The sequence below is a fragment of the Loxodonta africana genome, chromosome 9 (assembly GCF_030014295.1).
Source record: "Loxodonta africana isolate mLoxAfr1 chromosome 9, mLoxAfr1.hap2, whole genome shotgun sequence".
Lineage (NCBI taxonomy): Eukaryota > Metazoa > Chordata > Mammalia > Proboscidea > Elephantidae > Loxodonta > Loxodonta africana.
Window position 1 is genome coordinate 50,760,706 of NC_087350.1, and position 27,721 is coordinate 50,788,426.

At 37.3% G+C, this 27,721-nt stretch overlaps 1 protein-coding gene and 1 long non-coding RNA gene across 2 annotated transcripts in view; one reads left to right on the plus strand and one right to left on the minus strand.

The window, feature by feature from the left end:
• The window catches only part of NR6A1 (nuclear receptor subfamily 6 group A member 1), a 273,173-nt gene that overhangs the window by 82,256 nt on the left and 163,196 nt on the right, over positions 1–27,721 (plus strand). The window lies entirely within an intron of this gene.
• Positions 23,135–23,781, minus strand: LOC104845635 (uncharacterized). The gene is made up of 2 exons (XR_775610.3): positions 23,483–23,781; positions 23,135–23,326 (listed from the first exon to the last, which is right to left on the minus strand). It is a non-coding gene; the product is annotated as an uncharacterized LOC104845635 (long non-coding RNA).

Genomic DNA, 27,721 nt, shown 5'->3' on the forward strand with positions numbered 1-27,721 from the left:
TTTCCTTCTTAACCCTTTCAAGGATATTTGGTTACACAAATGAATTAGTGAAAGATTTGGCTATTAGGAGAAAAATATTTGTGCCGCTTCAGGTGATTGAGGTGAGGAGAGGACATTTCTTTGAATTCACAGCTTAGTCCATATAATTATAAAGGCGTGGGGAGTGGTGAGGAGGTGAGAGAAGTAACACCCTTTCTTTGTGTTACTTTAGCTAATGCTTCCAACTACCTAGTGCTTCCAGCAACCCCTGAGATAAGGTAGTAGTGATTGCAGTGTCACTGTACTTAGATATTCTGTTCCAATTCGCTGTTCTCCACTTGATCCTAGAGGTACTTGGTTTGCATGTAGCAAAGTAATTTACAGTCGTATATAGCTCAGTTGCATGAACATATTAACAATGGTGGGTATGGCTAAATATGTCAGATCAACGTGGTTGTGTTGCTTGATTGAAATACTAAATTCTATAGTTAATGAAGCATGGTGATATGTTCATTGTTCATAGAAGACATTACTCCATGAGAAAGTTATTGATCAGGGCACTGTTTTCATTTGATTTATTTAAAGTTGTGTGTATACTGGACTAGGATTGTAGGGATCTGGCTCATTTAGGAAGAATGTCAGTCTCTAGGCCTGGAAGCATGGTTGCAGACTTTAAAGAAAACGTAATCACGATGCGGTTTATCAGACACTGACAGCAAAAAATTAGCATATTAAAGGTTTAAATTTTCAGGTGAATATTCTCTTAAAAATGGTTTAGAAATGTACAGCCTAGTGCATTTTCCCTAAAATTTATTTAAATCAAAATGAATTCTACTTTTCCCTTTGGTCTTTTACATCAACTTTCTAAGTCTTCTGGCGTTTCTAGTGTTGAGAGCTCATGTGTATTCTAAATAGGTAGAATTTTCTACTAAGGTTTTTAGGTCTTTTACCTGTTTTTATCATTACCATTGGTATTAAGAGTCTTATGTAGGCATAGCCTCTCCGTGTAATGGGCCCTAATAGGGTCAAAATATGTATGATTGGAATAGATATTGGCAAACTGTTTAAGAATCAGAGAAGTAAAAGCTGGATATAATTATCAGAGGTAAAAGGAAAGCCTTTACCCGGTGAAGAGTAATACATTCTGAGGTCAGCATAGAAGATATTTTTTTGAGAAGAAAAGTCATGAGGGAAGGAGTCTTGTGGACTGCTATAAATGTCCCGTAGTTTGATCTAGATAGTGGATACTAGGTATGTAAAAATTCATCAAATTTCAACTTAAGATTTGTTTACCTAACCATATCTATATTGTACCTCAAAAAGTAAAAATAATAATACTGTTGGAAGCAAATTTGATAAAACCTTGAGTTGAAACTCCTGTCACTCTAAATGTGCAAATTATATCTAGTTTATGAGAGGAGGTTTTTTTTTTTCTTCTTGTTTAACTTACAGTTTTTCTGGTTTGGAATTTTGTGTTTTTCTTGGAGGGGGATAAGAATAAAGTACTGTTTTTGTGATATTAATCACTTGTTGAAAGGGGACAAACCCAGTCTTGATCTTGAAACCAGCTTATAATACATTCTTTTCATTCTTAACTCTGAGTAGTCAGATTATTTAGCTATTAAATGAAGATGGTGCAGGAACAAGCCAAGTCTCATTCTGTTATACATAGGCGCACCCTGAGTTAGAGCTGAATCGATGGCAACTAACACCAGCAACAACAAAGTTCAGGTTAAATACCAATTTTAAAGGTTCTGTTTTTCATAGCTAATACTTATTGAGGACTTGCGGTGTGTCTGATATTGTGGGAAGAACTATCTTGCAGGGTGATATTACTATTTCATTTTGCATTTGAGGACACTGAGGATCTGAGGTCAAGTAACTTGTCTAAGCTCTCATAGCTGAAGGAGAGAGGACACCCCATTCTTAGCCTGTAAAATATACTCAAGCTTTCAATATCAGTATAAATACAAAGGTAATTACCACTCTTTGTAATTGACTCCTTATTGCCACTAATGGATAATTACTGTTTTAAGAGACATTCATATACTGTTTTAGAAGTCTTTTTAGAGCTTGCGTTGAATGGCCTTTAAAATCTCAGAATCATTTCTAATGCTTTCTTAATTACTTGGCAATATGGCTTTGTCCTTTAAAACAAAATCTAGAGTAAGGAGAAATATGTGTTTCTCTATGGCATGAAAAAGGCCTATTTGTAGGTCATCTTTAAAAAAAAAAAAGGCAAGAAATTTCCTCTTTAAACCACTTTAGAGCCCATGCCAACTTGGTACAGGGCCCTTACCAGAGTAATGATGTAAGAATTTGAAAGAGTACATAGTACGGCTGCCAAAGCTCACAGTGTTTAATTTCAACACCATCTGCCAGAGTGTACAGCTCGATATTTTTTTTCTGTATGTACCAAGTTTCAGCCACATATATTTAACACATTGGGACAGAGGAAATGAAGAGTTATAGTTAGATAAACTTGCTGCTTTTTAAGGTAATGATGCTGTTTTGTCTCTCATATACTTCTGAACATTATTCCCACACTAGTTTACTCTCTTGGGTAAGTTCTTCTAATACGTGGCAGAAAGGGGCAGTTCACACCTTGCCAGGTTTATGTTCTGCTAGGAAACCCTCCCCTTTGCATGATTATCTATTCAGATAGTTTGGTGTGGTATATTCCATTCATTTATCAAGTCTCGGACTCTTATCCAAAGTATAGTATTTGAGTATGCAATTACACATACTGGCAACAGCATACTTTTCCCTGGCTTGACTTGGGAAAGCTCAGAGCCAGAGGAGCAAATCCAGATGTTTTTGAGTCTGGCACCCTCAGCTCAGAATTCTAGATGGCAAGACTTCATTTGGAAGTATACCAGGCTTACTCAGCACTTGCTCTTGCTAACCATCGTATTTTTATGGCCAAAGATCTTGAAGTTTACCTCCTTTGCTGAAAAAAAAAAAAAAAAAAGGAAAATAAAAAGAACTCCACAAACAGAGCTGCGTGGGAAGTGCCTGCCTATCATTTGAGAGAATTATTTGCTTCAGCAAGCATGCAGAGAAGGATAGCCTTACTGCTGGGAATTAAGTGTAGGATGAGAGCAGGTGCGTATGCAGCTGCAACTCCTTAACCAGACCTGGCCTTGTTTAACCTTTAAATAAATAGTCAGCAACGTTTGGCATGAACCTAAGTGAACCATTATGGGCTGTCTGGCATGTGATATAATACTTTGCACAAGGGGGAGGTGCTCACTGATTATGTTCAGTCGACATTTATTGAATACCTTCTGTGTGTACCAGGCACTGTGCTAGATGCTGGTGACGAATCAGCTTTTTTTCAAGAAGCCTACAGGCTGGTAGGAGGCACAGACTATTAAAGAGATAAATTACAATTCATTGATTTTGTTGTTGCTGATATAATTCAGTATTTTGTTCACTTTGTAAGTTAGCTACAGAAGCCAGTCTACAAGACTGACTCCATGACTTTCCAAGAACAAGCATGAAATTTCCTTTCAATTCTAAAGTGTGCTTGCTTGCATATGTTTTTTGCCTCTTTAGACACCTCTTCTGACTTGCCCAGGGATTAAGGTTTGTGGAGTGTGGAAAGAAAAAGACTAGTATAATGCGGAAAGCCGTTTCTAAGAAGGCTCCCAGAGTTGATTACTCTGTTCTAAATAATGTTTATCTAAAAAAGATAAGAGAATGCAGAAGTCCTTCTAGCTATGTTGGTTATCAGGCTGTTGTAAGGTGAGTTGATTTCTTTTTTTCTGTGGAATGTAGGCCTCCTTCATCTGATTTGTTGCCCAGTTAGAGTGAAGACAGAAAACACATTTTTTCCCCTAACTTTCTGGACAGGAGTGGTTATATGTACTTAGTAGTGATACAGTTCCTGTGTTGTGACTTGTTGCTCGCTCCTTCAGCCTTTCTTTTTTTAACTATCTTAGAGGCTGGATATTTGAATATTTCCATCGGCCCTCTCTTAACTATTAAGAAGAATATTGAATCGTTTGCCTCCAGACTCATTTTCTCCCTTTCTGTGAATCAAAGTAGTATCAAGCAAAACATGCATATTGCTGTGATTAAAATAATAATAGCTAGTATTTATATAACACTGTGTTCTGTTTTTTTTTTTCCCCCTTTGAACAGGGCTTTGTATGTAAAGTACTTAGAATAAACCAAAACCAAAACCAGTGCCGTCGAGTTGATTCCGACTCATAGTGACCCTATAGGCCAGAATAGAACTGCCGCATAGAGTTTCCAAGGAGCGCCTGGCGGATTAGAACTGCCAACCCCTTGGTTAGCAGCCGTAGCACTTAACCACTATGCCACCAGGGTTTCCAAGTACTTAGAATAGGGCTTGTCCATTCCTCACAACAATATTATTTTTCCCATTTAACAGTTGAAAACTGGAAGGCAAACTAAGGTAAATAACTTGCTGAAGATCCCACAGCTAATAAATGGCAAAGCTAGGGTTTGAACGTAGGAGTTCCAGCTCTAGAATGTTCTTAATCACAACACTATACCATTTCACATTGTTTGATACTTTTGAAAGATTCAGAGTTGCCCAACAGTTGTTGTTTTTAGATTAGGTGCTACTGATTTAATTCCGACTCATAGCAACCCTATGTGACAGAGTAGAACTGCCCTGTTTTCTAGGTTGTGATCTTTATGGGAGCAGATCATCAGGTCTTTCTCCCATAGCGCTGCTGGTTAAGGTTGAACTGTCAACCTTTCAGTTAGCTGCTGCATGCTTAACCATTGTGCCACCAAGGCTCCTAAAGATAGGATGTAATAATATTTACCATTTGAGTGCCTCCTCTGTAGCTAGGCATTGCATATGTCATTTCATTTCTTCAGTCTTCTGGGTACGTAGACTGGTGTCCGTTTTACAGATGGTAGTATCAACTAACCTTTATAGAGCACTTACTTTGTATGGATCAAGCTTTACTTACATTGTCTCATTTAATGTATGCAATAGTTCTATAGGGATAATTACTATTATTATTTCCATTTTAGAAAACAGAAAACTAAAGCTGGAAAAGATCGCTTGCCTGTAGTCACATAGTTAAGGAAGGACAGAGCTTTACTTTGTATACAGATCTGTCTGACTCCAGACCCCAAGCTCTTAACCATCACATAATACTGGTGGGAAGCAGTTATTACCTAGAGATTCAACGATGAAGTGAATCACAGAGGACAGAGAGAAGCTTCAAATTTTGTTTCTCATCCTTATTCCTCACATATTTTGTTGATTAATCACATCCTCACTTTTCTCTCCAGGTGTGCATAATAGAGAAACCTGATAGATGTCAGAGATGGCCACCTTCTTCAAAAACAGGATATGCATGTCTAAATGATGTCTTCGTGAAATCATGACATTTAGTGTATTTGTCTTTTATTAAGGCCTTGACTTTTTTTTTTTAATTCCACATGCTGGGACTTATTACTCTTCATAGATGTCTTTTTGATATCTTCAGGGGGATTCCTGGGAGCTACAGTGGGGAGATCTTAAGCATCTATGAGGCTCTGTTTTTGAAGTACTATAGTTTATCTTTAATCTTGCCTCTTTAGGTTTGTGAATTTATTTTCTTCACCACCTGAGAGATGGTTAATATTGAAGGTTTTTGTTTTTTAATTATTTCTTACGTGGGAACTTTTGTATGTCCCACTAAATCTCAACAGTTTCAGTTAACAGTTAAATCTCACATTCACTCATTAGGGGGCAAACTCAAACCTCATTGTTTCAGAAATGAGCATGTTTTCTGTCTCTTCTCTCTTCCCCTAAATGTCTTTTTTTCTGTCATTCTGGGTTTTCTCTTCTTTCCAACCAGTTGTTCACTAAGGTCTATTAAGTCTACCTTTGAAATATCTATCAAAATCTGATCCAGGGTATTCAACATTAGTTGTCAGGAAAATGAAAATTAAAAACACAATGAGATACTATTTGCATACCCACCAAAATGACTAGAATTAAAAAACAAAGAACCTGGCCATTCAAAGTGTTGATAAGAACAACTGGAACACTCAAACCCTTGTTGTCGGGAACGGAATGTAAATTGGTACAAACACTTTTGAAAACTCTTCAGTAGTATCTGTAAAAGCCGAACATAAGCAATTTCATTTCTAAGCGTATACCCAAAAAAATGCATAAAGTGTGCACCAAAAGACATGTACAAGAATGTTCATAACAGCATTATTTGTAATAATCCCAAACTGGAAACTAAATATCTATCAACATAAATAAATTGTGGTATAATCCATAAAATGAAATACTATATTGCAATAAGGACAAACTATTGCAAAACATAGCATGAATGAATCTCCTAGACAAAATATTGTGCAAAAGAAGTCAGATACAGAAGTTATATACTATGTAAGGTTCAAAAATAGGCAAAACTAATATGTGGTGTTAGAAGTCAGAATAGTGGTTACTTTTGTTGAAGAAGATGTAATGACTGGGAGGGGTTACAAGGGTAGGTTTTGAGGTGTTAGTAATGTTCTATATCTTGGTTTGGGTATTGGTTCCCAGGTGTATTCACTTTGTAAAAATTCACTGAACTGTACGTTTGATATTTGTATACTTTCTACTTGAATAAAAAAAAAATCTAGATAGTAGTAGTTGGTTTAAAAGCTTGAGGGAAAGCATGAGGCTCAAGGACTTGTGTTAAAATACACATCTCTAGCTAATGGCTTTGGGTAAATCACTTTAAAAGTGACCTTAAAGAATGACTTTTTTCCTATGTTGTTATTGTTGTTAGGTTCCATCCAGTCAGTTCTGACTCATAGCAACCCAGTGTACCACAGAATGAAACACTGCCTGGTCCTGTGCCATCCTTAAAATTGTTATGCTTGAGCCCATTGTTGCAGCCACTGTGTCAGTCCATCTCGTTGAGGGTGTTCCTCTTTTCTGGTGACCCTGTACGTTAGCAAGCATGATGTCCTTCTCCAGGGACTGTTCCCTCCTGACAACATGTCCAAAGTATGTAAGACCCAGTCTCACCATCCTTGCTGGTTGTACTTCTTTCAAGACAGTTTTGTTTGTTCTTTTGGTAGTCCATAGTATGTTCAGTATTCTTCACCAACGCCACAATTCAAAGGTGTCGATTCTTCTTCTGTCTTCCTTATTCATTGTCCAGGTTTCGCGTTCATATGATGTGATTGAAAATACCGTGGCTTGGGTCAGGCTTACCTTATTAGTCTTCAAGGTAACATCTTTGCTTTTCAGCGCTTTAAAGAGGTCCTTTGCAGCAGATTTGCCCAATGCAATGCGTCTTTTGATTTCTTGACTGCTGCTTCCATGGGTATTGATTGTGAATCCAAGTAAAATGAAATCCTTGACAACTTCAGTCTTTTCTCCATTTATCATGATGTTGCTTATTGGTCCAGTTGTGAGGATTTTTGTTTTCTTTATGTTGAAGTGTAATCCATACTGAAGGCCGTAGTCTTCGATCTTCATCAGTAAGTGCTTCAAGTCCTCTTCACTTTCAGCAAGAAAGGTTGTGTCATCTGCATAACGCAAGTTATTAATGAGTTTTCTTCCAGTCTTGATGCCCCGTTCTTCTTCATATAGTCCAGTTTCTCGGATTATTTGCTCAGCATAGAGATTGAATAAGTATGGTGAAAGGATACAACCCTGATGCACACCTTTCCTGACTTTAAACCACACAGTATCCCCTTGTTCTGTCTGAACAACTCCCTCTTGATCTATGTACAGTTCCCTCATGAGCACAAATAAGTGTTCTGGAATTCCCATTCTTTGCAATGTTATCCTTAATTTGTTATGCTCCACAGTCGAATGCCTTTGCGTAGTCAGTAACAGGTGAACATCCTTCTGGTATTCTCTGCTTTCAGCTAGCATCTGTCTCACATTAGAAGTGATATCCCTGGTTCCATGTCCTCTTCTGAATCCGACCTGAATTTCTGGCAGTTCCCTGTCGATATGCTGCTGCAGCAGCTTTTGAATGATCTTCAGCAAAATTTTGCCTGCATGAGATATTAGTGATATTGTTTGATAATTTCCACATTCAGTTGGATAACCTTTCTTGGGAATAGACGTAAATATGGACCTCTTCCAGTTGATTGGTCAGGTAGCTGTTTTCCAAATTTCTTGGCATAAATGAGTGTGCACCTCCAGCGCTGCATCTGTTTGTTGAAACATCTCAACTGATATTCCATCAATTCCTGGAGCCTTGTTTTTCACCATTGCCTTCAGTGCAGCTTGGACTTCTTTCTTCAGTACTGTTGGTTCCTGATCATATACTACCTCTTGAAATGGTTGAACGTGGACTAATTCTTTTTGGTCTAATGACTGCATATTCCTTCCATTTTCTTTTGATGCTTCCTTCGTCCTTTAATATTTTCCCCATAGAATCCTTCACCGTTGGAACTCGAGGCTTGAGTTTTTTTTTTTTTTCCGTTCTTTCAGCTTGAGAAACACTGAGCGATTTCTTCCCTTTTGGTTTTCTATCTCCAGCTCTTTGCACATGTTATTATAATACTTTGTCTTCTCCAGCTGCCCGTTGAAATCTTCTGTTTATTTATTTTACTTCATTATTTCTTCCTTTGCTTTAGTTGCCTGATGTTTGAGAGCAAGTTTCAAAGTCTCATCTGACATTCATCTTGTTTTTTTCTTTCTTTCCTGTCTTTTCAATGACCTCTTGCTTTTTTCATGTGTGATGTCTTTGATGGCATTCCACAACTTGTCTGGTCTTTGGTCATTAGTGTTCAACACGTCAAACCTATTCTTGAGATGGCCTCTAAATTCAAGTGGGATATACTCAAGGTCGTACTTTGGCTCTCATGGACTTGCTCTGATTTTCTTCAGTTTCAACTTGCAAATGAGCAATTGATGGTCTGTTCCACAGTTGGCCCCTGGTTTTGTTCTCACTAATGATATTGAGCTTTTCCATCGTCTCTTTTCACAGACGTAGTCGATTTGATTCCTGTGTATTCCATCTGGTGAGGTACATGTGTATAGTCGCTGTTCATGCTTTTGAAGGAAGGTATTTGCAATGAAGAAGTCATTGGACTTGCAAAATTCTATCATTCATTCTCCAGCATTGTTTCTGTCACCAAGGCCATATTTTCCAACCACTTATCCTTCTTTGTTTCCAACTTTTGCTTTCCATTCCCCAGTAATTATCAATGCATCCTGATGGTATGTTCGATAATTTCAGACTGCAGAAGTTGGTAAAAATCTTCCATTTCTTCATCTTTGGCCTTAGTGGTTGGTACGTAAATTTGAATGATAGTCATGTTAACTGGTCTTCCTTGTAGGGGTATGAATATTACCCTGTTACTGACAGCGTTGTACTGCAGGATAGATCTTAAAATGTTCTTTTTGACGATGAATGCAACACCATTCCTCTTTAAGTTGTCATTCCCGACATCGTAGACTATATGATTGTCCAATTCAAAATGGCCAATATCAGTCTACTTGAGCTCATTAATGCCTAGAATATCAGTGTTTATGCCTTCTATTTTATTTTTGATGACTTCCAATTTTCCTAGATTCATACTTCATACTTTCCAGGTTCCCATTATTAATGGATGTTTGCAGCCATTTCTTCTCATTTTGAGTCATGCCACATCAGCACATGAAGGTCCTGAAAGCTTGTCTCCATCCATGTCATTAAGGTCGACTCCACTTTGAGGAGGCAGCTTTTCCCCACTTGTGTTTTGAGTGCCTGCCAACCTGGGGGGCTCGTCTTCCAGCATTATATCAGACAATGTTCCATTGTTTTTCATAAGGTTTTCACTGGCTAATTCTTTTCAGAAGTAGACTGCCAGGTCTGTCTTCCTAGTCTGTCTTAGTCTGGAAGCTCAGCTGAAACCTGTTTGCCATGGGTGACCCTGCTGGTATCTGAATAACAGTGGCATAGCTTCCAGTATCACAGCAACACACAAGCCCCCACAGTACAACAAACTGACAGACATGTGGGGGTTTTTTTTTTTTGCATTTACATTAAAGTTCTAGCACAGTTTCACCGTTTATATAATACTTCTTAATATTTTGAATTTTTCTCCAATTAATATTTTAAGCGTGCTTTTTTTTTTTTTTAAATAATGACTTTAATTGTAAAAATGTTAAGTAGCATGACAAGTAATAGGGTAAGATATTGAAGCCGTGTGGAACATTATGGTGTCTTTCAAATCAGAACCTATATAGCCATATTCATTTTATAATTCAGGAAAATAGCAAGAAACGTTGCTCAGAGGCTGAACAGAGCAAAAAATAAAACAAAAAAAAACCTAGTCTTCCCTTTGCATCTTTACTGCCACCACTGGTCAAAACCATCATCTTTTCATATGAATAACTGCAATAGTGCAAGTGGTTGTCTTGCCTCTAGCCTTGTTCACCTCTGTTCCCTCTTCTACCCAGTGGCTAAATGCAAATTTGACTTCACTTGAAAGCCTGATAACCTCACTACCCTTAGATAAACTCTAAATGCTATAATTTGACATGAGTTTTCACAATTGGGCCCCAGTACCCTTCCTCCTAAGCCACATCTTTTCTTCACTGCTCCGAAATTAGACATGTCCTTTGCTTCATCCACTCGGAATTTCTTCCTTGACCATGCTGACTAGCTCATGTTCCTAGTCAGCGTTTGTTGACAGTGAATCATGAGCGAATCGTGACTTTGGTGAAGCTAAGTATGTTTGTCAGCTGCTTCTGCATGGAGCTAACTTACTGTCAGAATGTAATAATTTAATAATAAAATACAGACTTTCCATTTCCTAGCTTTTTTAGGCCTTTCCCAATGACTAAAAATAGTATGATCTGAAAACAAATCTGCAAACAAAAGAATTTCAGGAAATATGTTGACCAGATTTATGTAAGGGGAAAAGTAGGGGGAAAAAAAGATAGGGAAGCTTTTTATTTTAAAGTCTGTTTTCCACTTGGCCCTTTAACAAGACATTAAAGGTTTCACTCCATCATTGTAATTTGTTGTAGGTATTTATTGAGGACCTACTATGTATTCAACCCTGTGAGTCAACAAGGTAAAAGTCTACCAGAGTAGCTTGCATATCTTGAGCAGCTATATGTACTACTTGGAAAATTACCCAGTTCATGATTTCTCAAGCAGTGTTTTCTGAATGCTAGATGGAAAGTGGCTAGTATTTGGAGTTCATATATCTGTCATGAAACCAAATTTTTGTTTGTTTAGTCATATTGAGGGTTAACTAGCATACTTGACTCTCTAATGGGACTGAAACCATTCTCTTTACACAGGCTTAGGAATTATTACATCAGGATTAGATTGAATTTCACAGTTTGAGCGTGACAGTGCCCCTAACCTACCTTGTTAGCCTTCTCTACTCCCCCTAAGTTCCAGCCACATTGCACACGTGGTTTGTTGAATATGCATTATGGGTCTTTCACATCCATGCTTTTGCTTATGCTGTTCCTGATGCCTGAAAAGCTTCTTAAATCTTTCTTTGTCTCTATAAATTCTCCTTATCTTTCAAGGCACATCTTAGGCATCCTTCCTCAAGAAGTCTTCCCCTTACCAGATTAAGTGCTTCTTCTTTGTGCTTCCATAACATCCTGGGCTTTCCTTTATTATAGCACTTAGAGTACTATGTTATCTGTTTATAGATTTGTCTCTTCTGCTAGATTGTGAGCTTCTTCAGGGTAGGTTTTAGGCGTTTTTGTGCTTGGCTTATTGCAGAGTAGGTGCTTAGACTCAGAATGAATAAATTGTACTCTTGTTGAATGCTTGATAAAAGAATGATTGGCTGAATGAATAGCAGAAGACCAATGCCAAACCTACTAAAAAAGCCAATTGGTTTCCAGGTACACATTTTGGGCAATGCAGTCTTCATTCCTTTGTAGGCCATATTTACTAGCAGACTTGGAGCTTAGAGAAAAAAAATCCCTGAGGAGAAGAGACTGAATAATAATTGAGCACTGCTTTGTGTTGGGTACTAGGCACTTTGTCATTTAAGCTTCTTATTTAGTTGTATGAGAAACTTAGTAGTTTCCCATTTTATAGCCAAAGCAACTGAGGGTCTGAGTTTTGGTTAGAAATTTCGTAATGAAGCTGTGATTAAACTCATGTTGTCAGACTCTGTTTTTTTCTTTGCATTTTGCTATAGGACCAAAAGTAAAGATCCTGTCTAGTGAATTCCTAGTTATCTGTCATTAAAAAGATACATGGATGAAGCATGAAAACATCATGCTGAGTGGAGTAAGTCACAAAAGGACAAATATTGTATGGTCCTACTTATATGAGAGATCTAGAATAGGCAAACATATAGAGACCAAAGTTTATTAATGGTTATTTAATAAAAATAACCATTATAACAGTTTATTAATGTTATGATCCACCATGTGGATTGTAACAGGTTTTGGATGACATTGTGGAGAGTGGGAATTCAGAACACTTAATTGTGCTCATGAGGAATCTGTACGTGGATCAAGAGGCAGTTGTTCGAACAGAACAAGGGGTTACTGCCTGTTTTAAAGTCAGGAAAGGTGTGCGTCAGGGTTGTGTCCTTTCACGATACCTCTTCCATCTGTGTGCTGAGCAGATAATCTGAGAAACTGGATTATATGAAGAAGAGTGCGGCATCAGGATTGGAGGAAGATTCAACCTTGCTTGCTGAAAGTGAAGAGGACTTGAAGCACTTACTGAAGAAGACCAAAGACCACAGCCTTCAGCATGGATTACACCTCAACATAAAGAAAACAAAAATCCTCACAATTGAACCAATAAGCAACATCATGATAAATGGAGAAAAGATTGAAGTTGTCAAGGGTTTCATTTTACTTGGATCCAGAATCAATGCCAATGGAAGCAGCAGTCAGGAAGTCAAACAATGCATTGCATTGGGCAAATCTGCTGCAAAAGACCTCTTGAAAGTGTTAAAAAACAAAGATGTCACTTTAAGGACTAAGGTGTGCCTGACCCAAGCCATGGTGTTTTTCAGTCACCTCATGCATGCAAAAGCTGGGCAGTGAATTAGGAAGACTGAAGAAGAATTGATGCCTTTGAATTGTGGTGTTGGCAAAGAATATCGAATTTACCATGGAGTGCCAGAAGAACGAACAGATCTTAGATGCAAGGATGGTAAGCCTTAGTCTCACGTACTTTGGACATGTTATCAGGAGGTATCAGTCCCTGGAGAAGGACATCATGCTTGGTAAAGTAGAGAGTCAGTGAAAAAGGGGAAGACCCTCAACAAGATTGACTGACACAGTGGCTGCAACAGTGGGCTGAAGCATAAGAGTGATTATGAGGATGGTGCAGGACGAGGCAGTGTTTCGTTTTGTCGTACTTAGGGTTGTTATGAGTTGCAAACAGACTTGACGGCACCTAACAACAACAACAAGAGGTGAGAGGGAGAGGGAAAGAGGGAAGCATCGCTTAGGGGGCAGTAAGCTCCTGTTAAGCGTGATGGAAACATTTAGAAATGGGTAGCGGTGATGGTTGCACAACGTGATGAACATAATTGTCACTGAGTTATACTTGTAAAAAATGTTGAAATGGCAGTTTTTTGCTGTATGTATACTTAACCACAATTAAAAAAAAAAAGATAACCACAAATGAAACAAAGTTGGCATTCAATAATTATTTGTCAAATGAATGATATTCTTAAATAAATTTTTTATTATATTTGGGAAACCAAATACGTGTATATATCCATTTTTAATAGTCTTTGCTGACTACTGAAATTAGAAAAGGATTTAAATATGAAAACATCGATTTTTGTACGTCTTAATTTATCAACACAATTTCAATGTCATTTTTTCCCCAGTGATGGGACTGATTCTTGATTCATTTTATTGGTTCCAAATAATAGGACACACACGTGAAATAAAGAATCATTTGTTTTGTTTTAATTTCATTTGTTCTTTCATTTGTTCTTACTTCTGAGATTTCTGGAGCCTAATAATGTTAAACTTCTGCTCTGTCCTGTAGATGGGTTTTCCAAGTTGTCATCAACTGCCAAGGATTTGTAGGGGTGTATATTTTGTCTTACTAGGGAGATCCTCCTACTTTCTTGTCCTTAATTCACTTTAAGTTTTCCTTTAAAACTCTCTTCTTTTTTCACGATTGCGCAAACACAAACTTTCTTACATTTGGGTACCAGCTAATTATGTATAGCACGTTCTCAGTGTTTGTGAGCTTAGGGTGAGACAGGTGCTATCAGTTCCTGCTGGTAGGGGTGCAGATTGGTCCAATTTTCTGATAGTGTTCATACTTTTTTTTTTTTTTAATAATATTTTCTTGTTTTCAGTGAAGGTTTGCACAGCAGTTTAGGTTCCCATTTGTGTTTGTACTCTTTTGATTTGGTTTTTCTACCTCTAAGATGCTATACCAAAAAAATTATCAGAAATATGGATAGCGATTTCTGATTAAATATGTTCATTGCAGCATTATTTATAATAGATAAAAATTGGAAACCACACAGATAGCTACAAGTCATTTTTAATGACCGGAAAAGATGCTTATTAGTGAACAAATCAGTATATAAAAGTATATATAGAAAATTGACTCCATTGTATATGAACTACACCAAGATATTTATAGGATTTTTTTCTGTGAGTGGAATTATAAGTGACAAATTTTCTCTTATCTAAATTTTCCATATAAATCAGGTGTTACTTGTATAATGACAGAAACTTAAGTCTCAAATAAATAAAAATGAATACCTATAAAATGAGACTAAAAAAAAAAAGACTAGAATGTACCAAATGTTGACAATGGTTATCTTTAGGTAGTGGGATTATTAGTAACTTTTTGTCTTTTATTCTTCCCATTCTGTAGTAAGCGTATTTTATAAGATGAAAAAAGTTATTTTGTAAAGTATATCATCATAATCGACCTAAGAATTTGCCTTCTGAGAAATTTCTTTATGTGACTTTTACAGTCATCTTCAGAGGGAAGATTCACTTTCCTTACCCAGCTTGATGTCTGTCATAGGACTCAGGACCCCAGATCTTTCAGATATGTTTTTTTCTATGTAATTTCTGATTAAATTGTTTGGAATAGTAATGTTATTAGAGATAGAGTGCCCTACTCTTTGAAATCTGTGTAAGTGCAGCGATCCACTTTGCTATTAAGATCCCAACTTCAAAGTAGTTGTCTCATTATATTCTTGCTATTTTGTGTTTGGCATATACAGCTAGAAGCTTTCTAATAACCAGAAGTACTCAACAACAACAAAAAATGAAATAAATTGTATTAAAAAAAAAAAAAAAACAGAGGTAGTATTTGTCCTTTAATGGTTCTTATTCTGCTTAGCTCTTAACACCTGAAAAAAAATATTATAGATATACTTAAGCCTTTGAAACCTGTTATTTTGAAAACTAGATTGATTCTCTTGTACAGAGATATGAAAGCAGAATGTATAATAGTGTTATCTGCAATTTGTAAAACTGTCGCTGCCATTTATCGAGTGTCTGTGATGTTCCAGGCACCACGCTAAACACTGACAAACATGTAATTCTCACAACAGCTCTATGAAGTGGTGTGTTTTCCCTTTTCTCCACCCCCCACCAGAGGTTCAGAGGGCCAAATTCATTTTAGGTGACACAGTGAGTGTTCAAGTTGAGACTGGATTCAAGTTTTCGTGACTGTACTGCCCAGGGACCTTTGTTTTGGACTGTTGTGTGTCCAGTGCCTAGAACGGGGCTTGGCATATGCTAAACACCAACAGATATCTCTTGAGTGAATGAACTGTCTAATTAGAAGCTCTTAAATGGACAAGCAAAACACACTGTTCTGTTCCGGTAATACAGGATTATGTAGAGAAGTGAGCCTGACAAAATGCAGTGCTATCAGGAGGCCAAACAGAGATAATTCCACCAAAATGTAGGTCATAGTAAGAGATGACCGGATCAGAGTCCTCCTTTTTGATGTACTGTATTTTTGCACAGATAACACACACCTCCTACATTCGTTTGCCAACTGTGCCCTCCCCTCCACGAGGTATTTTCATAAGTGTACTATGTTAATTTTTTTTTTTTTTTACGGCGAGGTTGGCAAACATAGAAGGCCCTTGTTATTTGCCTAAAAATACGTAACTGTCTGATTTGATCTGAGTGTATTTGCCAAGGTCATTTGTGGTTCAGTGGTACAATTTTTGCCTTCCACGCAGGAGACCAAGGTTTGATTCCAGGCCAATTCACTTCATGCATAGCTACCACCCATCTGTCAGTGGTGGCTTGCGTGTTGCTGTGATGCTTAACAGGTTTCAGTGGAGCTTCCAGACAAAGATGGGCTGGGAAGAAAGCCCTGGTGATCTGCTTCTGAAAATCAGCCAGTGAAAACCCTGTGGATCACAATGGTCCCAACTGCAAGCTATCATGGACAGCATTTCATTCTGTTGTACGTAGGGTAGCCATGAGTTGGGGGCCGACTTGACAGCAGATAACAACAACAACAACATAGTTGCCAGACCTCTTTTCTACTTGACCTTGATAATTCAATGAACAAAGAAAAGGAAAAGCCAAATCATTTACCAGTGGAGAAAAATTCAGGTAGAAACCCAAGCTCTATTAAGTGTCAAGGAATTAGAATGAGAATTTCTTGATTGGGATTTTGGGTTGTGGGAGCCTCAGGTTCTTGGAGATAACATTGTGCCATCATGGCACACGGACATACTTCATCCCATTGGTAACAGCAACTTCTCTGTATAACCCTATAACAGCAAAGAGTACATTCCAATTGGAAGAAGGATTAATACTTAGACACCTTGTAGACATAAGTGGTTCTAGTTTTTGAGATGAATTGCCACAGAAACCCAGTTGTGACTCCCCTTCTCTTCATGTTTATCATCCCTGTCTCAGATATTCTTGTTTGCCAATAGTCAGTTTAGTCATGGGGTGAGTACTAGCTAGCTGTGTAATCATAATGATCATAACGTGTTGTTAAAGGAAGGGGAAGGGAGTGCAGGAAATATGTGTCACATTCAATGCTCCGGTGTATCACATTATGCTTCTGCATTGTCATTCCATGTCCAGATCCTTTTATTCTACTCCTTCCAGAAATTATCTTGTTCTTAATAATCCATCAAAAGGAGACTGAGTTTTTGTATGAGATAGTGGTTTAGCACAGTAATGGTCATAGTGAAACTAGTCCATGTGTTTGAAAATATTTCATTTCCTTAATTGTTTAAAGACCCCACTGAAAAAGCTATTAAGATCTTATAGTTTAACATGTCTTTTTGTTTAAATCAAATAGAGCTGAGTGTGTACATTCTTCCATTATATTATGAACTGTTTTAGCTCTGCTTCAACAGATGGCAAGGCGGTTTCCCCAAATCATTGGAACCATTCTCAAAGTTTCTAAACCCAGCTCTCTACCATTCTTTGCATGATATGGCCTTCTAGCTCATGATTATCCTAGTTTATAGCTTGACAGCTCCATGAGGGCAGGTAATATATCTGTTTTGTTCACCCAACCTGGGTTAGGCACTGTGCCTAATACATATTGGGAGTTTAATATTTGTTAGATGAATGACTAGGGGAAAGAGGGCTGTGTTTGATCAGCATTTGATAAGAGCTAGAAACATCTGCTGAAGGTCTTTAGGAGCCTTTCCTTTGGAAACCTTTCATGATTTATCAGTGGCATCTATGGAAGTCCTTGCAATCATGCCCTTTTTATTTACTTATTTTTCTCCTTAAGCAGTCCTGCCAATCATTTTATGGTAGCTAGGCATTGAAGGATACCCTCTGACAAATTTCTCACCTTTTAAATGCTACCTGTTCATTAGCCTCCAGCATGAATATGTTCTTTGGACCCCATTGGTAACAGAGAATGAGAAGTGATTTGTTAAAAGTGAGCTAGCTAGAGGTAGCAGAGCTGAGATTTGAAGTCAGATCTATTCTGGCCAGTTTCTAGGAGGTAAACTTATACTTTCTAAAATTTTCTTCTACGGCACACTATCTCCCTTATAGTTCTGCTGTTTGCTTTATAAAATCTACTGTTTTACATACTCTTAAAGGTTATGCGGCATGTAGAATATTTTTTAGTTACTTGACATCATTAAGAAACACCTTCTATGTCTAGCCGCTCCTGGATGATTTCCAGCTTTAAAATGAGTCTGCAGATATAGCAGGAGAACGTTTGGCCGGAAATTCCTTCTTTGGCTTTGATTTTAAAAGACATAAATTTTCTTTCCCATACCTGAGTAGGCTATTTTAATTTGTTACTAATAGCAACATTTTAGAACTTTCATGTTTTTGTTTTAATCACCAAGAGGAATTACTAATCTTATTCTAAAAGAGTCTATAGGAAATATTGCTTCCTAATTTAAGAAAGAGTCTTATGTTTTTATATCTAATAGTTTTAAATTAGTATAGTATTACATCGTAGATTATTAAAACCTGGTGTTCCACCTCACTTTTCAAATAATCTCCTATATTCATCAGTTCATTCAATACTATATTGCTAAGATATAAAATTATTTGTGCAGTGTTGACACTTTTTATGTACATATGTTTGTTTTAATTTAAATTTTAAACAGAGGACAGCCTGTGCTAGAGCCCTTCTATTTCTATTCTGTGTGCCTGGAAGAGTCTCAGACAATGAACTGGACCTTAAGCCTTTACTGTGTTTTCACAGAATTGAAATTTCCAGAGTATTTTTCCATGTATGAGGAACAGTGCTAGATGTTTTATATACGTGGGCCTTGAGCCTTAAAACAACCTGCCAGGGAGGGAATAATATTCTTATTTTATGAATAAAGAGTCTGAGATAAAGAGAGGAAGGGACTTAAGTATTCAAGATCACATAGTAATTAAGTGACAGATCCAGGATTCCAATCCCTATCTCTTGACCCTAAGGCCCATTCTTGCGCCCAGCAGGCACAGAATGGCTTAAAAAAATGCCATCAACATCTAAGAACCTTATGTCAAGTGCTAGTTTATCACATCAAGTTCATTTTATGATATAAATTTGGGGTTTGCATGTGATCATGATGGAAATCTGTTGACTTTTTTTTTTTTTTTAAACCACTGAAGCCTTGAGGAGGCACCACTTGTTGTATCTGGTCTTGCCCATAAACCAAGTTCACAGTAATTGAAAGCCGTAAAGAACTGATTTTTTTTGCCAGTCTGTTACTGCTGTAATTATAATCTTGGTTGTTTAGATATTCCTTGAAAAAAGTTCTAATATTTCTTTAAAGATTTCCATCTAAAGTTTTTCTGTGTACTGCAAGTCATCTCAACAAAGGAGAACGAGGCATCTTTATGATTGCATTTCTAAAATAGCCTTTTTCCATTTTCCTGAACAGGCATATCAGGTTCCCAGTGTTTGGAGACTATTGTTTTGTACTCACTTAACTAGGTGCATGGACCCCTTAGCAGAATAGATTTTACTTTTTGGCTGTAGAACATTGTCCTTCCATCCAAAACCTAAGCCCAGACCCATAGATATAAGACTTTGAATATACAGGGACCATACTAGTTATTTGAGCCAAATATGACATGAGACTGTTTAAAATCCAGGCTGCCTGGAGTGGTATGGCCACATACTGGCTGGGAAAAGCTGTGTAGTATTCATAAATTTCCATTTCATTCCAGTCGAATTGCTGACATGGCCAGTTTTAGTATTTTAGGATACTTGTTTATGATGGCTTGCCTTGTGTTTCAAATAGTGTTTGTCAGTCTACAAGGAGTCACATTATGAAGCTGTAAGTAGGAAAAGGGTAATAATAAATAATAGCTGCTGTTTTTTGAGCCTCTGCTATGTGTTTGGACCTTGGACCTTACTTTATGATTTACGTGCTTTATTGTGGGTCCTTCCATACATCTTGTAGGATGGCTGTTTCTCAAATTTGTAGGAAAGGATGCTAAGCCTCAGAGATGTCAACTAATTTGCCTAATATCATCTAGCTAGTAAAGTAAAAAAAAAAAAATTTTTTTTTAAAGTAGATGCCGGTCATCAAACCCAGATCTGACTGACTTCAAGCCCGTATGCTTTCTGTTATTCTGTATTGTCCATGACAGTAATACTGCGAGAGAGAGCATGGAATTACGTAGTTGCCTCAGTTGTTTAGGAAGAACTTTTTGACATAAGTTAATGACATTCGGGAACATTTCACTTATCTGGGTGCTACTGCCTGTCTGCTGTCGCTGTCTTAATATTCTTTATAACCTCTTCATTGCAGACCAAGGAAAAAATGGCTCTGAACCTCCTTTCTCACCCTTGGTTTTAAATTCCTTTATATCCACTTCTCAAGTATGATGGTGCTGGCTACCTTGTCATTGTTATTTTTTACTTAGAAACTAATTTCTTTCATGTTCACCTGGATGTGTACTTGAAGATAGGTGTGCTGGTTATGAGTATGTTCTAGATCAGCACTGTCCAAAGAACTTTCTGCAAAGATGAAAATGTCCTATTATCTGTGTTGTCCAGGATGATAGCCACTAGCCACATGGGGCTGTTGAGTGCTTGAAATGTGGCTAGTGCATCTAAGGAACTAAGTTTTTAGTTTTATATAATTTTGATTAAATTAAAATAACCACATGTGTCTAGTGGCTAATGTATTGGACAGCACAGCTGTAGATAGCATTTGATGAGTAATCATAAAATTTAAGGAAACCTAATCATTGGTAGCTTAAAAGTTACTGACTTGTTTTCCAGCCGCATTAAATTTGGCATGTGTTCAACTTATAGCCATATTATCATAGGACCAAGTAGTATAGAACAGTTCATGTTTCCAAAGCACTTTCTGATCATTCGTGGTCTCATTTGATGAGTCTTTCAGATATGATATCATTTAGGACTTGTTTTTGCTAAAGTATCATAGAAGAAGGGAAGAAGATTAAAACCATTTACGGTTTCCTTGTGCAGGGCCTCCTTCTCCTGTTGAAATGAAGCATCATTCTGGCCTGTTGGCGCTCAGGTTATAGCATGATGATCTGGACAGGAACCCATGGTTTTTCCCTGCTCATTGATTGAGATTGGAGAGTTTTATCTGTCTTTCCTCACCTAGAACATCCGTTAATTTTATTTTTTAGGTGTCAGGAGAGGGAAGTAAAGGTAATTTCCAAATTGTAGTCAGGGAGCCACAATAATTTGATAATCAACAAAAGAAAATACTAGTTTTTCTTTCTAACATGCCAAAATAAGTCCTTGAAGCACTAGTTTTAATTTTTTATTTTAGAAAGTATAACCCAGAAATCAAAAGTTTTCAATGTAAAATTAGTTTTTAAACTCTGATATGTGTCATCTGAAAAGACTTTTGATAAAATTAAATAGATTTCATATGACATTTTGGAGAAAAAATAATTTCCCTCGAGTCTTGATACAGTTGTTTTCATTTTGATTGTCTGGTCTTTTGAAATAATTTTAAAAGACATTAATTTTATTATGTCACTTATGTTACTAAGCATATTTTTTCTCTGATATTTTATCTGTAAAATATTCCTCTTTTTTCCTACCAGAGCATACAGCTAATCAACTCTGGATCTTTTAATTTCTCTGGCTATGCCAGGACATTGAATGAAGTTCCCTGTAGTGAGAAAAGAGAGCACATGGGACTCGTGACTTTATGTACTCCAACAATAGAGCTTTTATGACATTAGAGATGGTTAAAAAAGCCAGAAGTAGCTCTTAAACATGGCATTGCTGTGTTGCTTTTTTTTGTTTTTTATATTCTCAGAGCTGCCAGGAGTGCACCAAGCCTGTAATTTCCTGTTTTGAATCCCCCATCTTTCTGCAGCTCCAAGCTTTGTGTCCCATAGCCTGTGACGCTGTGCTAACAAATCGCTATTGTCCAGTGGGGCGAATGGTGGCTGGAACTAAAGAATTGCTGTCTGGTTTCTATTCAAATCCAGGTAGTGAGATATATGAATGGACTTTTCGAATCGTCATGTGAATAACGTCTGCTCGGCATGAAGGCTCAGAGCCACGCTAGGAAAGATTAACTCCTAGGCTGACCACTAACGTCCTTTGTGGTAGGAGGTAGAAACATTCCCAAGTATTTTGTTCACACTTAATTTTCCATTTCTTTCCCAGAAGTAGAGTTAGCTATTTAATTATTTGGCTACTTTTCTCTCAAGTTTTAGTGTTTCTGTTGATAATACAGAAGTTTGAGAAAATGTTATTCACTTAGAACACGAAGTTAATTTTCTTTGAAAAGTTTTCTACCTTGTATTATAGCATAAAGTTATCTTTAGAGCATGCATGCAAAAATGAGAGCTGTATTATCTAAGAAACCAACCCTTTAAATATTTTCTAACTAATGAAGGGGAAATCCTCTTTAAAAAAAAAAAAAAAAGCATATTCTGGTTATTTCCTCACATTTTTTCACCCAAAGTCCAAATTTATATAAAGAAAGTAGAAACAACTTCACATGCAATATACCAACCAAACAAAACAAACCTTCAAATTAGGAATCAATTTAAGTATTTGTAAGTATAATAGAATCAGGATTTTTGTTTTTTAAATCAGATTTGAAAGCTGGAGTATAATTCACAATTCTCATTTATCCATGGAAAATTATTATTTTATCTTTTTCTAGTATACTTAGAAAAATTTCCACAGCCTTGAAGGACCGTGATTTTATATTCCTGCCATATCGCAGGTACTGTGGAACTGGGAGCCTTTATGTTTCTTTTTGTCTTTAACTCAGACAGCTTTGTAAGCAGTAGTGTGTAGATTACAAGAGTTAGACAAAAGCAGGCGCGACTGAGAAGATTGGGGGGGGATTTGGCTTGGGGCACTTCCTGTCACTCAACACATTCCAGATCACTAAAAAATTTCCACACCCTCTGCATTCCCTCATGCCCACCCTAGATCCCAATATATTTCCTGTGTTATGGTATTTATCACACTTCATTCTTTCACTGGACTAGATCTAGCAAGACTGCCTCAGAGGAGATGCATTCCTTTAGATTGCACAAAGCATAGCTGGGAAAATGGCTGGCAGTTTCAGAATCTAGTCACGATCGCACGCATGAGCACCTCACACATCCATGCCCCCTTTACTCCCCCCCAACCCCTGCAGCTGGCTGACCTGTCTCACCCACTGCTGGCCTATCGAACGGCCAGGACTGTCTGGTTTTGGCTCATGCCTTTGTCCATGTCTGGCTTAGTTCCTCTCTGTCTACGCTTGCCTCTACCCCCACCGCCCCAGGCGGCACAAGTGTTTGACCACACAAAACTACAGATAGAAAAAGATGGTAAAAACTTCAAAGTTTGCTAGATTCTCCCAACAGTTTATTCTTTTGTGGATTTCTTCCTTCTTTAAATATTCCATTTTAAGAAAACAAATACAAAATTAGTTACCTAAAGGCAGAGAATGCAGAGCAACGTTTGTGTTCCTTATAATAACTGACTTCATAACTCTCTCCAGCTGCCTTATGGGGTGTGTATAAAAAGCTTCTGTTCTGAGAACAAAGGAGCACGTGCAGAAATGAGACTAAAAAATCCACTGACAGTATTTAACTATACAAACTACTCAAAAGATTTTAGTCAAGCTTCTCAACAGATTCAATTTTAAAATGGTTTTTAGTTTTTTAAAAAAAAAATTTGAAAGTGCTTACCCAGTAAAAGAACCGAAGTAGTCCTGAACTGTTACGTAAGACTTTTTACAGTTGGATCTTTGTCAAAAGGGGGTGGGGGTGGTGAGAGAAAGCAGCAACAACAATCAAAAAAGTTCAAGCTGCTGTGGCTAGAGGACAACTTCTGTGTTTCCAGATAGGATTCTTGCTGTAGAAATGGAACTTCCAGCAGCACAACATTCTGTCCCGGTAGAGAAATGAGTTTGTCAGTTAAAAAAAAAAAAAAAAAGATACTGGAACCCAGGCTAGATGAGCTATTGAACCGCGCCAGATTTCCTTGCAGCCCTGTCTGCTCTGCTCGCATTGAACTATATATGACCCAGATGATGGACAGAAGCACATTCAGTCATGTGCACACTGGAAGAAAGCGGATTTGTTGGTCCCTGGCAGTGCAGGGGTTTGTCTTCTGATTGGGCTGTGCCCTGATCGGTGAAATGTGAAGCCCTCACCATTCTGAGGCTGTAATTCAGGACTGGCAGTTTGAGTGTCTGGCTGCCTCTAGTCACTGAGAGAGACTTTGAAGGTGTTGCTTTTGTTTGGTGGCATTACCCACCCAGAGATTGCTCACATCTATGTACTTGTGTGAGGAGAAATGCTAGTCTTTCTGAAATACAAGAAGACAGGCGACTTTGCCTGAATTCCAAGTAATCCTCTTGTTGATTAACGTGGCTCTGACTTAAACTAGTTATTTGATTTGAGCATTATTTTGCGATCCTAACCAAAGCTGATGTGCAGACCACTGCCTAGCCCTCATAGTTTGGGTTTGATAAAATAAAAGCAAAAGTAACATTTGACTTTGCAGTTTCTAGATGATGTAAATTAGTCCTAATGAGAGTTGGATGGATGGGGAGCAAAGAATTTAAGTTTTGGATTCTGGGGTTTTTGGACATACTAAGAAGAAACTTTATCTCGCATTGTCCTCTTTGTGAGGCTGTCACTCTTATTCCTGTCCTTAGTCACATAGGAAACTGCTTGTGGTGAGCGAGAGGGGTAGGTACCAAAGTGTAGACCCCACTGAGTGTGACGTAGCCTTTAATCATGTAAGACAGCCACAGTCTGCTTTCTTCAGCATGTTTGAACTGAAGTCCTTGGGATTTATATCTCATCTTTCTGGGGCACTAGGAAACCAGGACATCAATCGTGACATTTTGTTTAGTATATGAAAGTTGCTTTGTTTAATGTAAGTTGACATTACTATTTTTTTTTTTAATTTGAAGCAATAAAACTATACCACTTTAGTAGCAATATATTAAATCTCTTCTGTATGGACCAATCATTTTTTTTTTCTATGAACTGTCGTGCCCCTCTAGGAATTTTCTGATACAATCCTAAAATGGTATTTAGACTTATAGACTCTTCAGTATATTTTCTGCCTCTGTCACATTTGTTGCAATAGTTCCATGGTTGTAATTTGCTATAAATCCTGTAGAGGTTTGTGTACTTGTAATTTCTTAGGTGTTGGACTCTTCTTATGTCTTAACTTGGGAACAGCTGGGTTGATCTAGAACAACTGTTATATTTTTATCTTCAAAAATACAGTGTCTGTGCCTTCCCGATCTCAAAGTACACAGTAACCGAAATAGTCTGGTGCTGGTATAGTGATTGACCATTGCAATGGAATTGAAAGTCCAGAAATAAACTTGCGCATCTGTGGCTAACTGATTTCCAACAAAGGTGCTATTCCATTCAATGGGGAAAGAATAGTCCCTTTCATAAATGATGCTGGGACAGTTGGATTTCCACATGCAAAAAATAAAGCTGAATCCATACCTCATACCATATACTTAAAATGTACATCAACTTAAAATGTATCAAGAACCTAAATTTAGCAACCAAAACCATAAAACGCCTTAGAATAAAACAGGGATAATGCTTCGAGACTTCGTATTTAACAATGGATTCTTAGATATGACAACAAAAGCACAAGCAACAAAAGACAAGATAGATAAAACGGACTTCATCAAAATTAAAAACTTTTGTTGATCAAAGAACTTTATCAAGGAAGTGAAGAGATAACCTACAGAATGGGAAAAATTTGAGGGGGGAACCGTATATCTGGTAAGGGTTTAATATCCAGCACATATAAAGAGTTCCTACAAATTACCAACAAAAAGACAAAAATAACCCAGTTAAAAAATGGGCAAAGAACTTGAAGACATTTACCAAAATGTCAACAAGCATGTGAAAAGTTACTCAGTGTCATTAGTCATTCCCCTTGCCGTTGAGTCAATTCCAATTAACAGCAATCCTATGGGACAGAGTAGAACTGCCCCATAGGGTTTCCATTACTCACTAGGGAAATGCAAATCAAAACGACAATGAGATGACATTTTACCACACTAAGATGGCTATGATTAAAAAAATGGAAAACACAAGATGTTGGCAAAGATTTGGAGAAATTGCTGATGGGAATGTAAAATGGTTCAGCTGCTGTGGAAAACAGTTTTGAGGTTCCTTAGAAAGTTAAACATAGAATTACCACATGATCCAGCAATTCCACTCCTAACCATATACCTAAAAAAAAAAAAATTAAAAGTGGGGACACAAACAGATACATGTACACTAATGTTCATTGCAGCACTATTCACAATAGCCAAAAGGTGGAAACAACGTAAATGTTCATCAGCAGATGAATAGATAAACAAAATGTGGTACATACATACAATGGTGTACTGCTGTACCATAAAGAGAAATGAAGTCCTCGTACTGGTAACAACATGGATGAACCTTGAAAACATTATGCTGAGTGAAATAAGTTGGTCATAAAAGGACAAATATTAGATGATCTCACTTATTTGAAATGTATAGAATAGACAAATATGTAGAGATAAGTCTATTAGTGGTTACCAGGGCTGAGAGGAAAGGGTAAGAAGGAGTCATTGCATGGAGGGTACTGAGCTTCTGTTAAGGGTGATGGAAATTTGGAAATGGATAGTGGTGATGACTGTATAACATGATGAACATAGTTAATGTCACTTAACTGTATATGTTAAAAATGTTGAAACGACAAATGTTTTTTAATACACACACCACAATTATTTTTATATATATATATTTTATAGGGTTGTTGGGGGTGTGTGTGTGTGTGTGTGTATATATATATATGATGAGTGTGTTTTAGTCATGAGGAAGCTTTAGCAATTGAGAGGGACTTTTTGGTATACATTTCTGAATGTTAATTTCATACTCAGTGTTATTTACTAAGTGTCTTAGTTATTTAGTGCTGCTATAACAGAAATACCACAAGTGCATGGCTTTAACAAACAAATTTATTCTCTTACAGTCTAGCAGGCTAGAAGTCCAAATTAGGGTGCCAGCTCCAGGGAAGGCTTTTTCTTTCTAACAGCTCTGGAGGAATGTCCTTGTCTTCAGTCTTCCCCTGATACAGGAGCTTCTCAGCATAGGGACCCCAGATCCAAAGGATGTACTCTCCTCCTGGTTCTTCATTCTTGGTGGTAGGAGATCTCCTTGACTCTCTGCTTGCTTCTCTCTTTTATATTTAAAAAGAGATTGACTTAAGATACAACCTTATCTTGTAGACTGAGTCCTACCTCATTAATGTAACTGTCTCTAACCCTGTCTCATTAACATCATAGAGGCAGGATTTACAACACATCATAGGAAAATCACATCAGTTGACAAAATGGTAGATAATCACAGAATACTGGGAATCAATGGCCTAGCCAAGTTTATGTACAATTGTGGGGGATATAATTCAATCCATGACACTAGGACATCCAAAATTGTGCCATCTGTTTTTAATTCTCTCATTTTGCAGACTATCCCAAATCTGTTTGGCAATGAGGTGGGGTGTAAATAGAAAACTTGCAGTTTATCTTAGCACGCTCTCCTTAGATGCCTTTCTTTGACAAGATCACTTACTGTCTTTTGTCTGGAATGAGGCACATAGGGAAGTAACACCTCCTGAACTAAATATATGGTCATACAGTCCGACATACAGGCAGACACCAACAAGTGGAGTGAGTATGCTTGTGGGGACAGTAGAACTAAAATAAGTATTTGAAATCAACAGTTCTCAAATTTTTTAAATGAATATTTCCTATATCGATAATTCTGTAAGCAGGAGAAAGGACTTAAATTTATCAAGCATCTACTTGTGTGACAAGCATTATGCTAGGTATTTTGCTTAAGTTATTTAATTTTGTATTCCCAACTATTTTTTTTTTTTTTTTTAACTATTATACACAAAATCTTCATTTT